The 7,102-nt window shown below is 41.3% G+C and overlaps 1 protein-coding gene across 3 annotated transcripts in view; it reads right to left on the reverse strand.

Annotated features, from left to right (window-relative positions):
• The window catches only part of LOC133658779 (uncharacterized protein C15orf39-like), a 33,576-nt gene that overhangs the window by 1,954 nt on the left and 24,520 nt on the right, over positions 1–7,102 (reverse strand). The window lies entirely within an intron of this gene.

The raw sequence follows: 7,102 nt of genomic DNA on the forward strand, positions 1-7,102 counted from the left end.
TACTAGACTGGCCTGCATGTAGTCCAGACCTGTCTCCCATTGAAAATGTGTGGCGCATTATGAAGCGTAAAATACGACAACGGCGACCCCGGACTGTTGAACAACTTAAGCTGTACATCAAGCAAGAAATTCCACCCGAAAAGCTTAAAAAATGTGTCTCCTCAGTTCCCAAACGTTTACTGAGTGTTGTTAAAAGGAAAGGCCATGTAACACAGTGGTAAAAATGCCCCTGTGCCAACTTTTTTGCAATGTGTTTCTGCCATTAAATTCTAAGTTAATGATTATTAGCAAACTATTGTCTTTGCAGTCTATTCAATTGAATATAAGTTGAAAAGGATTTGCAAATCATTGTATTCTGTTTTTATTTACCATTTAAACGTGTCAACTTCATTGGTTTTGGGTTTTGTATATTGCAGCCTCTTGTGATAACAAAATGTATCGCAATATATTATCTGGCTTATAAATAATAATAGAAGAATATGAAAACGGGTTACTTAATTTAGCTGCTGACGTGTGTGGTAAAACATTGATCGTATTTGTTAATTTACTGTTAATACCTGCTTGTTTCTGTTGTAATATAATTATATCTACATTCCATTAAAATGTAATAAGAACTTATTCTTTTGTTTGATACTTTACATTAGCTGTGGGCAATACTAAAAAATGTGGGTATCGATCCAATACCAAGTAGTTACTAAACTATACGATAGAATATTGATCATACCAATGCTGATACCGATACTTCACATTTCCAAAATCATTGAATGATAATTTTTTTGATTACAATTATATTTAAACAAAACATAGGATGGCGGTGTAAATAAAATAATCAAATGATTCCCTTATTCCATTTTATTGCATACAATAAATGCAAGAACTACTATTTGCTTTCGTTTCCATAGTTTGTACACAGTAACAAAAATAAGAGTAAAAAATAATGTAATCACTGTAGTATCCACCATATATATATACAAACCCCGTTTCCATATGAGTTGGGAAATTGTGTTAGATGTAAATATAAACGGAATACAATGATTTGCAAAACATTTTCAACCCATATTCAGTTGAATATGCTACAAAGACAACATATTTGATGTTCAAACTGATAAACATGTTTTTTTTTTGCAAATAATAATTAACTTTCGAATTTGATGCCAGCAACACGTGACAAAGAAGTTGGGAAAGGTGGCAAAAAATACTGATAAAGTTGAGGAATGCTCATCAAACACTTATTTGGAACATCCCACAGGTGAACAGGCAAATCGGGAACAGGTGGGTGCCATGATTGGGTATAAAAGTAGATTCCATGAAATGCTCAGTCATTCACAAACAAGGATGGGGCGAGCGTCACCACTTTGTCAACAAATGCGTGAGCAAATTGTTGAACAGTTTAAGAAAAACCTTTCTCAACCAGTTATTGCAAGGAATTGAGGGATTTCACCATCTACGGTCCGTAATATCATCAAAGGGTTCAGAGAATCTGGAGAAATCACTGCACATAAGCAGCTAAGCCGGTGACCTTCGATCCCTCAGGCTGTACTGCATCAACAAGCGACATCAGCGTGTAAAGGATATCACCACATGGGCTCAGGAACACTTCAGAAACCCACTGTCAGTAACTACAGTTGGTCGCTACATCTGTAAGTGCAAGTTAAAACTCTCCTATGCAAGGCGAAAACCGTTTATCAACAACACCCAGAAACGCCGTCGGCTTCGCTGGGCCTGAGCTCATCTAAGATGGACTGATACAAAGTGGAAAAGTGTTCTGTGATCTGACGAGTCCACATTTCAAATTGTTTTTGGAAACTGTGGACGTCGTGTCCTCCGGACCAAAGAGGAAAAGAACCATCCGGATTGTTATAGGCACAAAGTTGAAAAGCCAGCATGTGTGATGGTATGGGGGTGTATTAGTGCCCAAGACATGGGTAACTTACACATCTGTGAAGGCACCATTAGTGCTGAAAGGTACATAAAGCTTTTGGAGCAACATATGTTGCCATCCAAGCAACGTTACCATGGACGCCCCTGCTTATTTCATCAAGACAATGCCAAGCCATGTGTTACATCAACGTGGCTTCATAGTAAAAGAGTGCGGGTACTAGACTAGCCTGCCTGTAGTCCAGACCTGTCTCCCATTGAAAATGTGTGGCGCATTAAAGCCTAAAATACCACAACGGAGACCCCCGGACTGTTGAACAACTTAAGCTGTACATTAAGCAAGAATGGGAAAGAATTCCACCTGAGAAGCTTCAAAAATGTGTCTCCCCAGTTCCCAAACGTTCACTGAGTGTTGTTAAAAGGAAAGGCCATGTAACACAGTGGTGAACATGCCCTTTCCCAACGACTTTGGCACGTGTTGCAGCCATGAAATTCTAAGTTAATTATTATTTAAAAAAAATAAAACTTTATGAGTTTAAACATCAAATATCTTGTCTTTGTAGTGCATTCAATTGAATATGGGTTGAAAATGATTTGCAAATCATTGTATTCCATTTATATTTACATCTAACACAATTTCCCAACTCATATGGAAACGGGGTTTGTACATACATTATACTTAATATTGTTGCTGTCGATATTTGTATCGAGCCACCCACCCTTGGTTAATTTTTTTTTTTACTCTGTCCTGTCCAGCCACTGTTGATGTAGATGTCTGCTGTACAGATTTACTTTAGAAAAGAGAAGTGTTGGCTTATTTCTATTTGATTAAATAGATTTATTTAATGTTTGGCGCAGCTGGACCGGAGCAGGAAAGAATAGAAAGAAGAGAGAGGGGGAAATTGTGGGGACAAGAGGAGGATAAGGCAGAGAGACAACAACAAAACAAAAACAACAACATAACTACATCAGCAAATATAATATATACAAATATGATACCAGTAGTCATAAACAAAAAACAAATTAGTGAAGAGAGTAATAACACAATGGACATTCTTGCACTACAACTGAAACAATAATGATACCAATAGAATAACAATTGTCTTATCAATGATCACTAATGAATAATTGGATAAAAAGAGAAAGAAGAGTAAGAGTGAGGAAAAAGGAAGAGGCACAAACTATATTAACCTTTTACATTGTTATGGTATCAATTGATTAAACTTCAGCAAGGTGCTGTGTTTTACGTTATGTGGGTGTTTTGTTGTATGAGTGATTGTGTACACTTGTGTGTATGAATATATATTTGCTGAAGTGGAAAAAGAAAGGAGTGAACTATATTCATCTTTTACGTTGCTATGGTCAAATTAGATGAAGCTTTAGTAGTGTGCTGGGTTTTATTGGATGTGGGTGTTTAGTTGTGTGAGTGTGATTATGTACACTTGTGTGTATTTGTATGCTGGAGTGTATGAACAATATACACTATATTGCCAAAATTATTTGGCCACCCATCCAAACGATCAGAATCGGGTGTCCTAATCACGTGGCCCGGCCACAGGTGTATCAAATCAAGCACTTAGGCATGGAGACTGTTTCTACAAATATTTGTGAAAGAATGGGCCGCTCTCAGTGATTTCCAGCGTGGAGCTGTCATAGGATGCCACTTGTGCAACAAATCCAGTCGCGAAATTTCCTGGCTCCTGCCGGATTTATTATAAGAAAATGGAATAGTTTGGGAACAACAGCAACTCAGCCACCAAGTGGTAGGCCACGTAAACTGACAGAGAGGGGTCAGCGGATGCTGAAGCGCATAGTGCAAAGACTTTCTGCACAGTCAGTTGCTACATAGCTCCAAACTTCATGTGACCTTCCAATTAGCCCACGTACAGTATGCAGAGACTTTCATTGAATGGGTATCCATGGCCGAGCAGCTGCATCTAAGCCATACATCACCAAGTCCAATGCAAAGTGTGGGATGCAGTGGTGTAAAGCACGTCGCCACTGGACTCAAGAGCAGTGGAGACGCCTTCTCTAGACTGATGAATCACGCTTTTCCATCTGGCAATCTGATGGACCAGTCTGGGTTTGGAGGTTGCCAGGAGAACGCTAAACTTCGGACTGCATTGTGCAGAGCGTGAAATTTGGTGGAGGAGAAATTATGGTGTGGGGTTATTTTTCAGGAGTTGGGCTTGGCCCCTTAGTTCCAGTGAAAGGAACTTTGAATGCTCCAGGATACCAAAACATTTTGGACAATTCCATGATCCCAACCTTGTGGGAAAAGTTTGGAGTGGGCCCATTCCTCTTCCAACATGACTGTGCACCAGTGCACAAAGCAAGGTCCATAAAGACATGGATGACAGAGTCTGGTGTGGATGAACTTGACTGGCCTGCACAGAGTCCTGACCTGAACCCGATAGAACACCTTTGGGATGAATTAGAACGGAGACTGAGAGCCAGGCCTTCTCCACCAACGCCAGTGCACACTCCGCAACCTTGTGGACAGCCTTCCTAGAAGAGTTGAAGCTGTAATAGCTGCAAAAGGTGGACCCACATCATATTGAACCCAATGGGTTAGGAATGGGATGGCACTTCAAGTTCATATGTGAGTCAAGGCAGGTGGCCAAATTCTTTTGGCAATATAGTGTATGTATATTTGTCTCCCAGTATGTGCAGGGGCCAAAGCATGGCCCCCAGCCACCCAAAAAGCCCCACCCAAAACAGCAAGTTTGGCGCCCAGGCAGCAAGGAACCACTGGCCCCACGCAGGCCGGCGGGCCAGCGACAGGGCACCACAGGATCGGGCCCACCGCACAGCCAGGCAGGCCAGCGGCATTCCGTAGACAACCAGACCCCCAGCCAGCGAGAGACCACATCATATGCGGGCAGAAAGAAGTGAAGACGCCCCGCACTCAGAGGCCCAGGGACATCAGCGACCAGACCCCCACAAGCCCAACCCCAGGCTGCGCTGCCCCACCCAGGACAACCGCAGCAGGGTCGCCCAGCACGAGGCCAGGAGAACCACCAACTTTACCCCCAGGGGAATCCCAACGGTGGAGATTATTAAAACAAATACGCGCATGCACACTCGTACTCCTGAAAAGAGATTAAAAAAAATATATATTTTAAATAAATAAAATACAATTTAAAAAAGGAGATGCCCAGACCCAGCATCCGGACACCGAAGCACCGAGACAGACCGTGACGGGGATAAGTGGGGACTAGACTGAGCAGGTCCCCACCAAGCAGAGCACTCAGAACGGTTAGCATGGCCTCTTGTATCCTCTTACGGTGTGTAATTTAGAAGCAGCTTCTGTCTGTGAAGGGACTTTAGCCGCTAGCAAGGACCCATTGCAGACACCTTCGTTCGCTTGTCGCTGTCAAATTAGTGGGACACAGCTCAAATGTGTCATCAACATGTATCATCACGATATAAAGTTAGTCGTCAGCCACATTTGTATCGCATACCCTACATGCTAGCATACATTGAATGCAAATAGACAAATATAGTCCATTAGGACCATGGACTTAAGGGAAACTGCACCTTGTTTGGAATGGCATTCTTTTGATGAGCTTCAAGCACGCCTGTGAAGTGAAAATAATTTTGGGTGAATGAAGCTCATCCAGAGAATGCCAAGAGTGTGCGAAAAAGTAATCAGAGCAAATGGTGGCTATTTTGAAGAAACAAGAATATAAAACATGTTTTAAAGGCCTACTGAAACCCACTACTACCGACCACGCAGTCTGATAGTTTATATATCAATGATGAAATCTTAAAATTGCAACTTATAAACTTTATAACTTATAAAGTGCAATTTTAAATTTCCCGCTAAACTTCCGATTGAAAAACTCCTTTGGATATGACGTATGCGCGTGACGTCACGACGGCAACGGAAGTATTTGTACCCAATGTGTCACCGTACAAACTCCCCTGTTTTTATCAAACAATTCCACAGTATTCTGGACATCTGTGTTGGTGAATCTTTTGCAATTTGTTTAATGGACAATGGAGACTGCAAATAAGAAAGTTGTAGGTGGGATCGGTGTATTAGCAGCGGACTACAGCAACACAATCAGGAGGTTGTGTTGTGTTTGAGCTGGATAGCAGACGCACTACCGTGAGTACAGCTTTGGCTTCCAAACATTTGATCGCTTGCCCGTACGTGCGTGTCGCTATGTGCATGTCACGTACGTAACTTTGGGGAAATATATGTTTCTTGCCGACTCTGATAGTGGCCGGGGTGTCGTCGAAAGCTACAACGCCCGTAGTTAGCTTCAATTGGTAAGCTTCGCCAAGCTGGAAATTATTAACCGTGTATTTACATGTTCATGGTTTAATAGTATTGTTGATCTTCTGTCTATCCTTCCAGTCAGGGTTTTTTTTAAATTTTGTTTCTATCTGTATTTGAGCCCGATGCTATCACGTTAGCTCCGTAGCTAAAGTGCGTCAATGATGTATTGTCCTGGAGATAAAAGTCACTGTGGATTTCCATTTCGCGTTCTCGACTCTCATTTTCAAGATGATATAGTATCCGAGGTGGTTTAAAATACAAATCCGTGATCCACAATAGAAAAAGGAGAGTGTGTGGAATCCAATGAGCCCTTGTACCTAAGTTACGGTCAGAGCGAAAAAAGATACACCCTGCACTGCCTCCAGTCCTTCACTCTAACGTTCCTCATCCACAAATCTTTCATCCTCGCTCAAATTAATGGGTTAATCGTCGCTTTCTCGGTCCGAATCTCGCTCGCTCCATTGTAAACAACGGGGAATTGTGAGGAATCCTTCCTCATGTGACGTCACGCTACTTCCGGTACAGGCAAGGATTTTTTTTTTATCAGCGACCAAAAGTTGCAAACTTTATTGTCGTTGTTCTATACTAAATCCTTTCAGCAAAAATATGGCAATATCGCGAAATGATCAAGTATGACACATAGAATGGATCTGCTATCCCCGTTTAAATAAAAACATTTCATTACAGTAGGCCTTTATAAGTTATTTCACCTTTTTTTGTTAGGTACATAACTCCACATGTGTTCATTCATAGTTTTGATGCCTTCAGTGACAATCTACAATGTAAATAGTCATGAAAATAAAGAAAACGCATTGAATGAGAAGGTGTGTCCAAACTTTTGGCCTGTACTGTATATACACGTATACATATGTATGAATACAGTCGTGGTCAAAAATGTACATACACTTCTAAAGAAGATCATGTCATGGCTGTCTT

Source organism: Entelurus aequoreus, linkage group LG10 (genome assembly GCF_033978785.1).
Source record: "Entelurus aequoreus isolate RoL-2023_Sb linkage group LG10, RoL_Eaeq_v1.1, whole genome shotgun sequence".
NCBI lineage: Eukaryota > Metazoa > Chordata > Actinopteri > Syngnathiformes > Syngnathidae > Entelurus > Entelurus aequoreus.